An 18,050-nucleotide genomic window follows, 5' to 3' on the forward strand; every position below is an offset into this window, starting at 1 on the left:
ACCCGAAGGTAGAATTTTCAGTTCCAACAGCGTTTAGGAGGAGTGAACTCTTTCTCACAATTTGTATTGCCAAGTCAGCCACCTCACAAGAATGTACGGGAAACCAGGTGGGATTCTATATGTGCATGTAAAAATACATGTGCTGAATAGGCTACAGAGAAAGGGAGACAGGAATTCACATATTTGTTAACTTTAGAAACACATGGAGAACTATTTCTATTAAATTGGACTAGATTTATAACACCTACACTTTGTATTGCAAAAGGCAAGTCCAACTATACACCATGCCTCCTCTGAACTGCTTGTATTTCTATTCTGTTTGGGTTATTTTTCTCCATCATATTAGCATTCATAGTCAGAGTCTAGTAGGGTATGGGTTAGTGTCAGGGATTCAGTATTTCGGATGGAAAATAGGAAAATGAATCCAATGTGTATGCAAATATGTGCTACCCAAAAATCTTCCCACTCTCATCCAGAACAATGCCTTGACATTACCTTCGCCCCAAGAAAGACGCAGTTCGAGGAAAAGAGTTAGAAATTCTGTGAATATATATGTGGAATGGAAAATGCTCAGGAGTTCACAACCTTGGAGGTGGGAGAGGAGTTCCATAAGTAAGGGACAGGGTAAACACTCCCCAAACATGGAGCTCTCCTGGCCTAAAGACTTCTTGAGAAACTGCCTCTGAGGTGGGGCACTTGAAATATATGTTGTCAGGAGCTTTAGCTTCCTTTGTAGTGAGACCATCAAAGCTGGGTCTGCGTCTATGTGACCTGGAGGACATGGTTTCTGATTTTCCAATGAACAGGAGGCAGAAGTGCTGAATTCTCTCTTTGTAGGTAAACTGTGGCCACTGGGGGCTAAGTGTCTCCCTGTGTGGACTGTGAAGCCATTTGGTCATCCTCCACTTTTCCTGGTGTTTCTTGCTGCTGCACTGGGAGTTTGGTCTTTGCTTTGGGAATTAGAAGGACTTCAACTGGGACATAGGGCTGGAGGGAGTTCTGTCACGTGTGGTGCGTAAGGGTCCTAGGAGAATGCACCAACCAGGCTTCTATCCCACAGAGCTTGCCCTCTTGACCATAGCAGCCTGATTCTGAACATTGCCCTGAAACCTCTCCATATAACACGATGCCTTCACACATAAGGGTCTGCTGGCTGCACCATGTCAGTCACAAGCCACTTGGAAGCAGATGGCAGATCCACATGGCCCCACCACAGAGGTTTTATCACACACCTGCACACCACTGCTCTAGGCCCACTACTCAGCAGGCCCCAAAGTACTGGCATCTCTGTTCTACACCATTTTCATGCACCCCAGTCAATCAAGGCAGTGTCTGGTACACTCATGATCAGCAACAGGACATCCAAAGTCTCTCCAGTGCCGCCTGGTCATGGGAATTTCAAAGATTTTATGGTATTTTTCTAGCCATTTTTAAAGGATGAAGTTGGAGGCACTGTGGGTTTCCATTCATTCAGGAACCATTAAATGGTGAGGAAGCTCATTTCAATGAAAGCTCTGGAGAACTCTCACAAACAAGGCTTCCCAAAGAGTGGCCAAAAGGTCACATGAAACCAGGCCCATTGAGGTCTACAATGTGAGGTCCATGTGTGTTTTGACTCTCAGCCATGCCTGCCAGGTCTTTAAGAATAAAATCATGTGATATCCTTGCTGAGATTCCCAGGGCTCTGTGGAAAGCCACCCTGGGCCAAGATCTCAGTTTCCAAGGGCGACCCTCATGCCTGGCCTCCTAAAATCCCAACACAATTCATGGCAATACTTCTCTGAGTTCAGTTCCAGAACTCAGTCTCCAAGGGGAATCACACCAGAGATCAAGCCCAGGTGGACCCAGTCATCTCTTCCACCGCCACACAAATGACCACAATTCAAACCAAAACACTGCCACATGGCCCTCATCATCTTCCATGTAGACACTCCCCATAACCACTGGCTGGAGTTTTCCATGAGGGGCGCAGCCCAAGACAGTGTCCACAATAAGCTCCCTTGCCCCTCATTTGCCTTATGTCAGGGTGGCCTGGACACCCTTCCTGTGTACCAGGAGTGATCAAATAGGCCTGCCGTTAATACTGCTCCCCTTCTCCACTTTGAGGCCTGCTGACTGTCGGGTATAGATTCTTTGTGTGAACTGGAGTCATGAGAAAACCCAAGCACCTGATGGCTAACCTCTGCAGGGCTTTGAAGAACTCATTTGAACCAAAGGATCCCTATTCTCACTTGATGGAGGTCAGGAACCTTACAGAGGAAGGCGAGAGTCTTCATCCACAATGACTGCTTTTTTGCCATTTTGGCTTTGGATGCACACATGGGATCTTTCTTGAGATCCATCAGGTGCTGACAATCTAAGCCACAGCCTCACACAGGGCCAAGAGTCTGATGCAGACACATCCCTTTGCAAAGTAATTAAGCAAAGAGCCACAGGTGATGCCCATTCCTTTCCATTTGAAAACTGTTTTCTTCAGGCTTCACAAAGGGGTGCCCTGAGGCAAAGACCTTCCTGACATTCAGGGCAACAGAACAATAGGTAAGCAAAAGGCCCAAAGCAGGGTTTCTCCACTGAGACTTTACTGGTCCCACTGATATCTGAGTTTTCTGACATGCTCACCATTCCTTTCGGCTATCCAGTACATGGCCATGTGCCCAAGCTTGGAGGTGGTACATATCTTGGACACAAAACCATGAGCCTATTCTGGAGTGTGACCAGAATTCAGGAAGAAAACTGGAACTTAGGAAGATAGTAGGTGTTGCCCATCGATAAGGCAAGCCGCAGTCCATTCATAAATTGGGCACGATGAATGCTGGGAAGCTTTCTACTAGACCTGACACATCCATTGATGCATTCTCTTTTCTAATGTCTACAACCACGGACACAGTGGGATACACAGACATACAAACACTCGCCTTGTCAAAAGACTTGCTAGAAACAGTCCACTCCAAACCAAACAAACCGCCTTTCCTACCTCTTCTCAGAACATTGAGACAAAACCACAAACGCACACCCGCACCCACAAAGCCACCTCCTTCCCCCAAGGAGGTCTGGGACTACCCGGAGTGTCTTCTGACTCATGGGCCATACTATGTTCCCCCGAAATGGCCTGTCCTGTCTCAGATCTGGCCTCCTTGGCCAACTCTGTGAAGTTGTCAGGAGCCAGCGGTGAGCCACTACCTGCTTTCTCAGGGAAGGCCCCTCTTCAGAGCTTTCCTGGCATCTGGCCATCCTCACATCTGTAGGTACCAAGAAAGACTGACTCTGTCCTTGGTAAATCCAAACAAGTGAGCCCACTGGGACTGGGACTGGGACTGCCTCTGGGTGCCTGGCTTCCTGGATCCCAAGTTCAGAGAGTTCCATCACCAAGGAAGTGGGGTCAGGTCACTTCCTTCAGGAACTGAATGAGGTCACTGCCTTGGCAACCACTTTGTCCTAACAGTTGCTTCCAAGGGTCCCATGAGATGGAGGCTGCCCCTGCTTCCTGTGCCACTTTCACATTTAGAATGGTATATCAACCATAGGCACCCAGGAAAAGCTCTCCACACAGGCCTGGTTTGGTCCATCTTGTCTCCAGTAAGAAGAGAGAGGCACATTCTGACGCATCCCTCAATCCTGACCAGGTTGTTTGCCACGGAAGATGACTTTTGCTCTCTCAGGTCCTTCCTAGCTGCCTACATCTTCTCCAGGGATCATTTCTGCATGGACCTTTGAGGTTCTCAGCAGGTGGAAGATGCCCTACATTCCTGTATTGTAAGACCAACTCTGTCCCTGGTCTTCTGTAAAGTTAGATTGAGGGAACAGTGTATGGTTAGGGTTAAGAACATGTTCGATTTGGGTTAGGAATCATTCTGCTGGATGAAGAATGGTGTTGGGAACCTGTGATATTTAGAATAATATATAGGTGAAATATATGTATGAAAACAGAAATCTAAGTAAGATTTGAAGGCCAGAAGGGCATTGGGCCCTTGATTGGGATACTTAGCTTTGAATTTCCTTCTGCACAGATGTCTCAGATAAATGGATATACAATGGCATAGGACCTTGTACCTTGGATGATTGTATGTAGAATAGAAGATCCAGTCCAAAGGGGAGAGTAGGTACGATTAGGAAGATAGTCAGTAGGTTTAGGAAGAAGAGTGAGTATAAAATTTGGACCAAAAGTTCTTTAGCAATAGGGTGTCGGTTAGAGAGTGAATGTGAATGTCAGCACATGTGAAGAGTCAGTCACAATGATGAACTGGGGAAAATATCTAGGAAAGCAGATAACAATAGAGACATTAGGAAATCAGGCAAAGTATAAAGTGAGTGATAGGATTAGACACTTTCAACAGGGTTGAGGTTGAATATATAGTCTTAGGCAGAAACAAATGTGTAGTCACCAATAGGATTGACATTTGAGAGCATTAGGCAACCTGGACAAGGATGCTGTTAGTAATCCATGCTCACTTTCCAATTAGGCTTTGGTACAATCATAAGTGTGACATTTGCATTTTGTGTCCAGAATATTACTTTGATAAAATGTATATGTAGATACGGTGACATGAGTATTTCTTCCACCATTTCGGGGAGCAACATGTTGAAGACGTGTAAATTAGCATTTGGGGGTACAAATAGGTGTACCCTGGGTCTATGAGTATAGAGATAATGCATGAATAGGCCATACTGTGAATAAATAACATAACTGGTTCCAATTTAAATAATGGATTGAATTGATATCTGAAAATATATAGGATATCTTATATTGATACACAATCATTCATTCCAACCAGTTATACATCTAATGGTAATATTAGGGTTATGGTTTACCATGAAGGGTGTGCGAGTTTTCCTTCAAAAGTGATTATGGAAATCCGAAATAATGGGTTTGGAAAGAAGTCTCATGAAAAGACCAGTCAAGAAACATGGAGGAATACATGTGTTCTGAAGCAAGAAGTGATTGAAAGTGAACCAAATCCCTAGAAATTTGTGAACTTGAGGATGAAATATATATCCTATGATGTGCATCAACTGAAGAAATAGTAATGTAGCTGTGTTGAATAAAAATGAACATCAAAATACACATCATGTCCCATAGGAATCTACTTGCATTGATGTGAAACAGGGTCAGTTACTGTAGAAATATGAGGATTTCTATGCACCATTCACTGAACGTAGTTTTCAGTACTAGGAAACAAATATGTATTTCAGGTGGATGAATATTTCTGAGAATAATCTTGTGAAAAGTTGATTATAAATCCACATACATGAACATGAATTTAGGGAGTGTAAAATAAGACACATATATTTTATATTTTGAAAAATCTGGAGAATGTGTGTGTGTGTGTGTGTGTGTGTGTGTGTGTATAGACACAAAACACTCACACAGGCATTAAAAAGTAGAAACATGTATGCCAATCGAAATTCATGATGAAATATATATCATCCCCAGATCCAAAGATCCAAAAATGTTTTCTTTTTACTGAACATGGATTTATGTATCATGTTGTTCAAGTAGGAAGCTCACCCGAAGGTAGAATTTTCAGTTCCAACAGCGTTTAGGAGGAGTGAACTCTTTCTCACAATTTGTATTGCCAAGTCAGCCACCTCACAAGAATGTACGGGAAACCAGGTGGGATTCTATATGTGCATGTAAAAATACATGTGCTGAATAGGCTACAGAGAAAGGGAGACAGGAATTCACATATTTGTTAACTTTAGAAACACATGGAGAACTATTTCTATTAAATTGGACTAGATTTATAACACCTACACTTTGTATTGCAAAAGGCAAGTCCAACTATACACCATGCCTCCTCTGAACTGCTTGTATTTCTATTCTGTTTGGGTTATTTTTCTCCATCATATTAGCATTCATAGTCAGAGTCTAGTAGGGTATGGGTTAGTGTCAGGGATTCAGTATTTCGGATGGAAAATAGGAAAATGAATCCAATGTGTATGCAAATATGTGCTACCCAAAAATCTTCCCACTCTCATCCAGAACAATGCCTTGACATTACCTTCGCCCCAAGAAAGACGCAGTTCGAGGAAAAGAGTTAGAAATTCTGTGAATATATATGTGGAATGGAAAATGCTCAGGAGTTCACAACCTTGGAGGTGGGAGAGGAGTTCCATAAGTAAGGGACAGGGTAAACACTCCCCAAACATGGAGCTCTCCTGGCCTAAAGACTTCTTGAGAAACTGCCTCTGAGGTGGGGCACTTGAAATATATGTTGTCAGGAGCTTTAGCTTCCTTTGTAGTGAGACCATCAAAGCTGGGTCTGCGTCTATGTGACCTGGAGGACATGGTTTCTGATTTTCCAATGAACATGAGGCAGAAGTGCTGAATTCTCTCTTTGTAGGTAAACTGTGGCCACTGGGGGCTAAGTGTCTCCCTGTGTGGACTGTGAAGCCATTTGGTCATCCTCCACTTTTCCTGGTGTTTCTTGCTGCTGCACTGGGAGTTTGGTCTTTGCTTTGGGAATTAGAAGGACTTCAACTGGGACACAGGGCTGGAGGGAGTTCTGTCACGTGTGGTGCGTAAGGGTCCTAGGAGAATGCACCAACCAGGCTTCTATCCCACAGAGCTTGCCCTCTTGACCATAGCAGCCTGATTCTGAACATTGCCCTGAAACCTCTCCATATAACACGATGCCTTCACACATAAGGGTCTGCTGGCTGCACCATGTCAGTCACAAGCCACTTGGAAGCAGATGGCAGATCCACATGGCCCCACCACAGAGGTTTTATCACACACCTGCACACCACTGCTCTAGGCCCACTACTCAGCAGGCCCCAAAGTACTGGCATCTCTGTTCTACACCATTTTCATGCACCCCAGTCAATCAAGGCAGTGTCTGGTACACTCATGATCAGCAACAGGACATCCAAAGTCTCTCCAGTGCCGCCTGGTCATGGGAATTTCAAAGATTTTATGGTATTTTTCTAGCCATTTTTAAAGGATGAAGTTGGAGGCACTGTGGGTTTCCATTCATTCAGGAACCATTAAATGGTGAGGAAGCTCATTTCAATGAAAGCTCTGGAGAACTCTCACAAACAAGGCTTCCCAAAGAGTGGCCAAAAGGTCACATGAAACCAGGCCCATTGAGGTCTACAATGTGAGGTCCATGTGTGTTTTGACTCTCAGCCATGCCTGCCAGGTCTTTAAGAATAAAATCATGTGATATCCTGGCTGAGATTCCCAGGGCTCTGTGGAAAGCCACCCTGGGCCAAGATCTCAGTTTCCAAGGGCGACCCTCATGCCTGGCCTCCTAAAATCCCAACACAATTCATGGCAATACTTCTCTGAGTTCAGTTCCAGAACTCAGTCTCCAAGGGGAATCACACCAGAGATCAAGCCCAGGTGGACCCAGTCATCTCTTCCACCGCCACACAAATGACCACAATTCAAACCAAAACACTGCCACATGGCCCTCATCATCTTCCATGTAGACACTCCCCATAACCACTGGCTGGAGTTTTCCATGAGGGGCGCAGCCCAAGACAGTGTCCACAATAAGCTCCCTTGCCCCTCATTTGCCTTATGTCAGGGTGGCCTGGACACCCTTCCTGTGTACCAGGAGTGATCAAATAGGCCTGCCGTTAATACTGCTCCCCTTCTCCACTTTGAGGCCTGCTGACTGTCGGGTATAGATTCTTTGTGTGAACTGGAGTCATGAGAAAACCCAAGCACCTGATGGCTAACCTCTGCAGGGCTTTGAAGAACTCATTTGAACCAAAGGATCCCTATTCTCACTTGATGGAGGTCAGGAACCTTACAGAGGAAGGCGAGAGTCTTCATCCACAATGACTGCTTTTTTGCCATTTTGGCTTTGGATGCACACATGGGATCTTTCTTGAGATCCATCAGGTGCTGACAATCTAAGCCACAGCCTCACACAGGGCCAAGAGTCTGATGCAGACACATCCCTTTGCAAAGTAATTAAGCAAAGAGCCACAGGTGATGCCCATTCCTTTCCATTTGAAAACTGTTTTCTTCAGGCTTCACAAAGGGGTGCCCTGAGGCAAAGACCTTCCTGACATTCAGGGCAACAGAACAATAGGTAAGCAAAAGGCCCAAAGCAGGGTTTCTCCACTGAGACTTTACTGGTCCCACTGATATCTGAGTTTTCTGACATGCTCACCATTCCTTTCGGCTATCCAGTACATGGCCATGTGCCCAAGCTTGGAGGTGGTACATATCTTGGACACAAAACCATGAGCCTATTCTGGAGTGTGACCAGAATTCAGGAAGAAAACTGGAACTTAGGAAGATAGTAGGTGTTGCCCATCGATAAGGCAAGCCGCAGTCCATTCATAAATTGGGCACGATGAATGCTGGGAAGCTTTCTACTAGACCTGACACATCCATCGATGCATTCTCTTTTCTAATGTCTACAACCACGGACACAGTGGGATACACAGACATACAAACACTCGCCTTGTCAAAAGACTTGCTAGAAACAGTCCACTCCAAACCAAACAAACCGCCTTTCCTACCTCTTCTCAGAACATTGAGACAAAACCACAAACGCACACCCGCACCCACAAAGCCACCTCCTTCCCCCAAGGAGGTCTGGGACTACCCGGAGTGTCTTCTGACTCATGGGCCATACTATGTTCCCCCGAAATGGCCTGTCCTGTCTCAGATCTGGCCTCCTTGGCCAACTCTGTGAAGTTGTCAGGAGCCAGCGGTGAGCCACTACCTGCTTTCTCAGGGAAGGCCCCTCTTCAGAGCTTTCCTGGCATCTGGCCATCCTCACATCTGTAGGTACCAAGAAAGACTGACTCTGTCCTTGGTAAATCCAAACAAGTGAGCCCACTGGGACTGGGACTGGGACTGCCTCTGGGTGCCTGGCTTCCTGGATCCCAAGTTCAGAGAGTTCCATCACCAAGGAAGTGGGGTCAGGTCACTTCCTTCAGGAACTGAATGAGGTCACTGCCTTGGCAACCACTTTGTCCTAACAGTTGCTTCCAAGGGTCCCATGAGATGGAGGCTGCCCCTGCTTCCTGTGCCACTTTCACATTTAGAATGGTATATCAACCATAGGCACCCAGGAAAAGCTCTCCACACAGGCCTGGTTTGGTCCATCTTGTCTCCAGTAAGAAGAGAGAGGCACATTCTGACGCATCCCTCAATCCTGACCAGGTTGTTTGCCACGGAAGATGACTTTTGCTCTCTCAGGTCCTTCCTAGCTGCCTACATCTTCTCCAGGGATCATTTCTGCATGGACCTTTGAGGTTCTCAGCAGGTGGAAGATGCCCTACATTCCTGTATTGTAAGACCAACTCTGTCCCTGGTCTTCTGTAAAGTTAGATTGAGGGAACAGTGTATGGTTAGGGTTAAGAACATGTTCGATTTGGGTTAGGAATCATTCTGCTGGATGAAGAATGGTGTTGGGAACCTGTGATATTTAGAATAATATATAGGTGAAATATATGTATGAAAAGAGAAATCTAAGTAAGATTTGAAGGCCAGAAGGGCATTGGGCCCTTGATTGGGATACTTAGCTTTGAATTTCCTTCTGCACAGATGTCTCAGATAAATGGATATACAATGGCATAGGACCTTGTACCTTGGATGATTGTATGTAGAATAGAAGATCCAGTCCAAAGGGGAGAGTAGGTACGATTAGGAAGATAGTCAGTAGGTTTAGGAAGAAGAGTGAGTATAAAATTTGGACCAAAAGTTCTTTAGCAATAGGGTGTCGGTTAGAGAGTGAATGTGAATGTCAGCACATGTGAAGAGTCAGTCACAATGATGAACTGGGGAAAATATCTAGGAAAGCAGATAACAATAGAGACATTAGGAAATCAGGCAAAGTATCAAGTGAGTGATAGGATTAGACACTTTCAACAGGGTTGAGGTTGAATATATAGTCTTAGGCAGAAACAAATGTGTAGTCACCAATAGGATTGACATTTGAGAGCATTAGGCAACCTGGACAAGGATGTTGTTAGTAATCCATGCTCACTTTCCAATTAGGCTTTGGTACAATCATAAGTGTGACATTTGCATTTTGTGTCCAGAATATTACTTTGATAAAATGTATATGTAGATACGGTGACATGAGTATTTCTTCCACCATTTCGGGGAGCAACATGTTGAAGACGTGTAAATTAGCATTTGGGGGTACAAATAGGTGTACCCTGGGTCTATGAGTATAGAGATAATGCATGAATAGGCCATACTGTGAATAAATAACATAACTGGTTCCAATTTAAATAATGGATTGAATTGATATCTGAAAATATATAGGATATCTTATATTGATACACAATCATTCATTCCAACCAGTTATACATCTAATGGTAATATTAGGGTTATGGTTTACCATGAAGGGTGTGCGAGTTTTCCTTCAAAAGTGATTATGGAAATCCGAAATAATGGGTTTGGAAAGAAGTCTCATGAAAAGACCAGTCAAGAAACATGGAGGAATACATGTGTTCTGAAGCAAGAAGTGATTGAAAGTGAACCAAATCCCTAGAAATTTGTGAACTTGAGGATGAAATATATATCCTATGATGTGCATCAACTGAAGAAATAGTAATGTAGCTGTGTTGAATAAAAATGAACATCAAAATACACATCATGTCCCATAGGAATCTACTTGCATTGATGTGAAACAGGGTCAGTTACTGTAGAAATATGAGGATTTCTATGCACCATTCACTGAACGTAGTTTTCAGTACTAGGAAACAAATATGTATTTCAGGTGGATGAATATTTCTGAGAATAATCTTGTGAAAAGTTGATTATAAATCCACATACATGAACATGAATTTAGGGAGTGTAAAATAAGACACATATATTTTATATTTTGAAAAATCTGGAGAATGTGTGTGTGTGTGTGTGTGTGTGTATAGACACAAAACACTCACACAGGCATTAAAAAGTAGAAACATGTATGCCAATCGAAATTCATGATGAAATATATATCATCCCCAGATCCAAAGATCCAAAAATGTTTTCTTTTTACTGAACATGGATTTATGTATCATGTTGTTCAAGTAGGAAGCTCACCCGAAGGTAGAACTTTCAGTTCCAACAGCGTTTAGGAGGAGTGAACTCTTTCTCACAATTTGTATTGCCAAGTCAGCCACCTCACAAGAATGTACGGGAAACCAGGTGGGATTCTATATGTGCATGTAAAAATACATGTGCTGAATAGGCTACAGAGAAAGGGAGACAGGAATTCACATATTTGTTAACTTTAGAAACACATGGAGAACTATTTCTATTAAATTGGACTAGATTTATAACACCTACACTTTGTATTGCAAAAGGCAAGTCCAACTATACACCATGCCTCCTCTGAACTGCTTGTATTTCTATTCTGTTTGGGTTATTTTTCTCCATCATATTAGCATTCATAGTCAGAGTCTAGTAGGGTATGGGTTAGTGTCAGGGATTCAGTATTTCGGATGGAAAATAGGAAAATGAATCCAATGTGTATGCAAATATGTGCTACCCAAAAATCTTCCCACTCTCATCCAGAACAATGCCTTGACATTACCTTCGCCCCAAGAAAGACGCAGTTCGAGGAAAAGAGTTAGAAATTCTGTGAATATATATGTGGAATGGAAAATGCTCAGGAGTTCACAACCTTGGAGGTGGGAGAGGAGTTCCATAAGTAAGGGACAGGGTAAACACTCCCCAAACATGGAGCTCTCCTGGCCTAAAGACTTCTTGAGAAACTGCCTCTGAGGTGGGGCACTTGAAATATATGTTGTCAGGAGCTTTAGCTTCCTTTGTAGTGAGACCATCAAAGCTGGGTCTGCGTCTATGTGACCTGGAGGACATGGTTTCTGATTTTCCAATGAACAGGAGGCAGAAGTGCTGAATTCTCTCTTTGTAGGTAAACTGTGGCCACTGGGGGCTAAGTGTCTCCCTGTGTGGACTGTGAAGCCATTTGGTCATCCTCCACTTTTCCTGGTGTTTCTTGCTGCTGCACTGGGAGTTTGGTCTTTGCTTTGGGAATTAGAAGGACTTCAACTGGGACACAGGGCTGGAGGGAGTTCTGTCACGTGTGGTGCGTAAGGGTCCTAGGAGAATGCACCAACCAGGCTTCTATCCCACAGAGCTTGCCCTCTTGACCATAGCAGCCTGATTCTGAACATTGCCCTGAAACCTCTCCATATAACACGATGCCTTCACACATAAGGGTCTGCTGGCTGCACCATGTCAGTCACAAGCCACTTGGAAGCAGATGGCAGATCCACATGGCCCCACCACAGAGGTTTTATCACACACCTGCACACCACTGCTCTAGGCCCACTACTCAGCAGGCCCCAAAGTACTGGCATCTCTGTTCTACACCATTTTCATGCACCCCAGTCAATCAAGGCAGTGTCTGGTACACTCATGATCAGCAACAGGACATCCAAAGTCTCTCCAGTGCCGCCTGGTCATGGGAATTTCAAAGATTTTATGGTATTTTTCTAGCCATTTTTAAAGGATGAAGTTGGAGGCACTGTGGGTTTCCATTCATTCAGGAACCATTAAATGGTGAGGAAGCTCATTTCAATGAAAGCTCTGGAGAACTCTCACAAACAAGGCTTCCCAAAGAGTGGCCAAAAGGTCACATGAAACCAGGCCCATTGAGGTCTACAATGTGAGGTCCATGTGTGTTTTGACTCTCAGCCATGCCTGCCAGGTCTTTAAGAATAAAATCATGTGATATCCTGGCTGAGATTCCCAGGGCTCTGTGGAAAGCCACCCTGGGCCAAGATCTCAGTTTCCAAGGGCGACCCTCATGCCTGGCCTCCTAAAATCCCAACACAATTCATGGCAATACTTCTCTGAGTTCAGTTCCAGAACTCAGTCTCCAAGGGGAATCTCACCAGAGATCAAGCCCAGGTGGACCCAGTCATCTCTTCCACCGCCACACAAATGACCACAATTCAAACCAAAACACTGCCACATGGCCCTCATCATCTTCCATGTAGACACTCCCCATAACCACTGGCTGGAGTTTTCCATGAGGGGCGCAGCCCAAGACAGTGTCCACAATAAGCTCCCTTGCCCCTCATTTGCCTTATGTCAGGGTGGCCTGGACACCCTTCCTGTGTACCAGGAGTGATCAAATAGGCCTGCCGTTAATACTGCTCCCCTTCTCCACTTTGAGGCCTGCTGACTGTCGGGTATAGATTCTTTGTGTGAACTGGAGTCATGAGAAAACCCAAGCACCTGATGGCTAACCTCTGCAGGGCTTTGAAGAACTCATTTGAACCAAAGGATCCCTATTCTCACTTGATGGAGGTCAGGAACCTTACAGAGGAAGGCGAGAGTCTTCATCCACAATGACTGCTTTTTTGCCATTTTGGCTTTGGATGCACACATGGGATCTTTCTTGAGATCCATCAGGTGCTGACAATCTAAGCCACAGCCTCACACAGGGCCAAGAGTCTGATGCAGACACATCCCTTTGCAAAGTAATTAAGCAAAGAGCCACAGGTGATGCCCATTCCTTTCCATTTGAAAACTGTTTTCTTCAGGCTTCACAAAGGGGTGCCCTGAGGCAAAGACCTTCCTGACATTCAGGGCAACAGAACAATAGGTAAGCAAAAGGCCCAAAGCAGGGTTTCTCCACTGAGACTTTACTGGTCCCACTGATATCTGAGTTTTCTGACATGCTCACCATTCCTTTCGGCTATCCAGTACATGGCCATGTGCCCAAGCTTGGAGGTGGTACATATCTTGGACACAAAACCATGAGCCTATTCTGGAGTGTGACCAGAATTCAGGAAGAAAACTGGAACTTAGGAAGATAGTAGGTGTTGCCCATCGATAAGGCAAGCCGCAGTCCATTCATAAATTGGGCACGATGAATGCTGGGAAGCTTTCTACTAGACCTGACACATCCATTGATGCATTCTCTTTTCTAATGTCTACAACCACGGACACAGTGGGATACACAGACATACAAACACTCGCCTTGTCAAAAGACTTGCTAGAAACAGTCCACTCCAAACCAAACAAACCGCCTTTCCTACCTCTTCTCAGAACATTGAGACAAAACCACAAACGCACACCCGCACCCACAAAGCCACCTCCTTCCCCCAAGGAGGTCTGGGACTACCCGGAGTGTCTTCTGACTCATGGGCCATACTATGTTCCCCCGAAATGGCCTGTCCTGTCTCAGATCTGGCCTCCTTGGCCAACTCTGTGAAGTTGTCAGGAGCCAGCGGTGAGCCACTACCTGCTTTCTCAGGGAAGGCCCCTCTTCAGAGCTTTCCTGGCATCTGGCCATCCTCACATCTGTAGGTACCAAGAAAGACTGACTCTGTCCTTGGTAAATCCAAACAAGTGAGCCCACTGGGACTGGGACTGGGACTGCCTCTGGGTGCCTGGCTTCCTGGATCCCAAGTTCAGAGAGTTCCATCACCAAGGAAGTGGGGTCAGGTCACTTCCTTCAGGAACTGAATGAGGTCACTGCCTTGGCAACCACTTTGTCCTAACAGTTGCTTCCAAGGGTCCCATGAGATGGAGGCTGCCCCTGCTTCCTGTGCCACTTTCACATTTAGAATGGTATATCAACCATAGGCACCCAGGAAAAGCTCTCCACACAGGCCTGGTTTGGTCCATCTTGTCTCCAGTAAGAAGAGAGAGGCACATTCTGACGCATCCCTCAATCCTGACCAGGTTGTTTGCCACGGAAGATGACTTTTGCTCTCTCAGGTCCTTCCTAGCTGCCTACATCTTCTCCAGGGATCATTTCTGCATGGACCTTTGAGGTTCTCAGCAGGTGGAAGATGCCCTACATTCCTGTATTGTAAGACCAACTCTGTCCCTGGTCTTCTGTAAAGTTAGATTGAGGGAACAGTGTATGGTTAGGGTTAAGAACATGTTCGATTTGGGTTAGGAATCATTCTGCTGGATGAAGAATGGTGTTGGGAACCTGTGATATTTAGAATAATATATAGGTGAAATATATGTATGAAAAGAGAAATCTAAGTAAGATTTGAAGGCCAGAAGGGCATTGGGCCCTTGATTGGGATACTTAGCTTTGAATTTCCTTCTGCACAGATGTCTCAGATAAATGGATATACAATGGCATAGGACCTTGTACCTTGGATGATTGTATGTAGAATAGAAGATCCAGTCCAAAGGGGAGAGTAGGTACGATTAGGAAGATAGTCAGTAGGTTTAGGAAGAAGAGTGAGTATAAAATTTGGACCAAAAGTTCTTTAGCAATAGGGTGTCGGTTAGAGAGTGAATGTGAATGTCAGCACATGTGAAGAGTCAGTCACAATGATGAACTGGGGAAAATATCTAGGAAAGCAGATAACAATAGAGACATTAGGAAATCAGGCAAAGTATCAAGTGAGTGATAGGATTAGACACTTTCAACAGGGTTGAGGTTGAATATATAGTCTTAGGCAGAAACAAATGTGTAGTCACCAATAGGATTGACATTTGAGAGCATTAGGCAACCTGGACAAGGATGTTGTTAGTAATCCATGCTCACTTTCCAATTAGGCTTTGGTACAATCATAAGTGTGACATTTGCATTTTGTGTCCAGAATATTACTTTGATAAAATGTATATGTAGATACGGTGACATGAGTATTTCTTCCACCATTTCGGGGAGCAACATGTTGAAGACGTGTAAATTAGCATTTGGGGGTACAAATAGGTGTACCCTGGGTCTATGAGTATAGAGATAATGCATGAATAGGCCATACTGTGAATAAATAACATAACTGGTTCCAATTTAAATAATGGATTGAATTGATATCTGAAAATATATAGGATATCTTATATTGATACACAATCATTCATTCCAACCAGTTATACATCTAATGGTAATATTAGGGTTATGGTTTACCATGAAGGGTGTGCGAGTTTTCCTTCAAAAGTGATTATGGAAATCCGAAATAATGGGTTTGGAAAGAAGTCTCATGAAAAGACCAGTCAAGAAACATGGAGGAATACATGTGTTCTGAAGCAAGAAGTGATTGAAAGTGAACCAAATCCCTAGAAATTTGTGAACTTGAGGATGAAATATATATCCTATGATGTGCATCAACTGAAGAAATAGTAATGTAGCTGTGTTGAATAAAAATGAACATCAAAATACACATCATGTCCCATAGGAATCTACTTGCATTGATGTGAAACAGGGTCAGTTACTGTAGAAATATGAGGATTTCTATGCACCATTCACTGAACGTAGTTTTCAGTACTAGGAAACAAATATGTATTTCAGGTGGATGAATATTTCTGAGAATAATCTTGTGAAAAGTTGATTATAAATCCACATACATGAACATGAATTTAGGGAGTGTAAAATAAGACACATATATTTTATATTTTGAAAAATCTGGAGAATGTGTGTGTGTGTGTGTGTGTGTGTATAGACACAAAACACTCACACAGGCATTAAAAAGTAGAAACATGTATGCCAATCGAAATTCATGATGAAATATATATCATCCCCAGATCCAAAGATCCAAAAATGTTTTCTTTTTACTGAACATGGATTTATGTATCATGTTGTTCAAGTAGGAAGCTCACCCGAAGGTAGAACTTTCAGTTCCAACAGCGTTTAGGAGGAGTGAACTCTTTCTCACAATTTGTATTGCCAAGTCAGCCACCTCACAAGAATGTACGGGAAACCAGGTGGGATTCTATATGTGCATGTAAAAATACATGTGCTGAATAGGCTACAGAGAAAGGGAGACAGGAATTCACATATTTGTTAACTTTAGAAACACATGGAGAACTATTTCTATTAAATTGGACTAGATTTATAACACCTACACTTTGTATTGCAAAAGGCAAGTCCAACTATACACCATGCCTCCTCTGAACTGCTTGTATTTCTATTCTGTTTGGGTTATTTTTCTCCATCATATTAGCATTCATAGTCAGAGTCTAGTAGGGTATGGGTTAGTGTCAGGGATTCAGTATTTCGGATGGAAAATAGGAAAATGAATCCAATGTGTATGCAAATATGTGCTACCCAAAAATCTTCCCACTCTCATCCAGAACAATGCCTTGACATTACCTTCGCCCCAAGAAAGACGCAGTTCGAGGAAAAGAGTTAGAAATTCTGTGAATATATATGTGGAATGGAAAATGCTCAGGAGTTCACAACCTTGGAGGTGGGAGAGGAGTTCCATAAGTAAGGGACAGGGTAAACACTCCCCAAACATGGAGCTCTCCTGGCCTAAAGACTTCTTGAGAAACTGCCTCTGAGGTGGGGCACTTGAAATATATGTTGTCAGGAGCTTTAGCTTCCTTTGTAGTGAGACCATCAAAGCTGGGTCTGCGTCTATGTGACCTGGAGGACATGGTTTCTGATTTTCCAATGAACAGGAGGCAGAAGTGCTGAATTCTCTCTTTGTAGGTAAACTGTGGCCACTGGGGGCTAAGTGTCTCCCTGTGTGGACTGTGAAGCCATTTGGTCATCCTCCACTTTTCCTGGTGTTTCTTGCTGCTGCACTGGGAGTTTGGTCTTTGCTTTGGGAATTAGAAGGACTTCAACTGGGACACAGGGCTGGAGGGAGTTCTGTCACGTGTGGTGCGTAAGGGTCCTAGGAGAATGCACCAACCAGGCTTCTATCCCACAGAGCTTGCCCTCTTGACCATAGCAGCCTGATTCTGAACATTGCCCTGAAACCTCTCCATATAACACGATGCCTTCACACATAAGGGTCTGCTGGCTGCACCATGTCAGTCACAAGCCACTTGGAAGCAGATGGCAGATCCACATGGCCCCACCACAGAGGTTTTATCACACACCTGCACACCACTGCTCTAGGCCCACTACTCAGCAGGCCCCAAAGTACTGGCATCTCTGTTCTACACCATTTTCATGCACCCCAGTCAATCAAGGCAGTGTCTGGTACACTCATGATCAGCAACAGGACATCCAAAGTCTCTCCAGTGCCGCCTGGTCATGGGAATTTCAAAGATTTTATGGTATTTTTCTAGCCATTTTTAAAGGATGAAGTTGGAGGCACTGTGGGTTTCCATTCATTCAGGAACCATTAAATGGTGAGGAAGCTCATTTCAATGAAAGCTCTGGAGAACTCTCACAAACAAGGCTTCCCAAAGAGTGGCC

This window comes from Urocitellus parryii, chromosome 1, assembly GCF_045843805.1.
Source record: "Urocitellus parryii isolate mUroPar1 chromosome 1, mUroPar1.hap1, whole genome shotgun sequence".
NCBI lineage: Eukaryota > Metazoa > Chordata > Mammalia > Rodentia > Sciuridae > Urocitellus > Urocitellus parryii.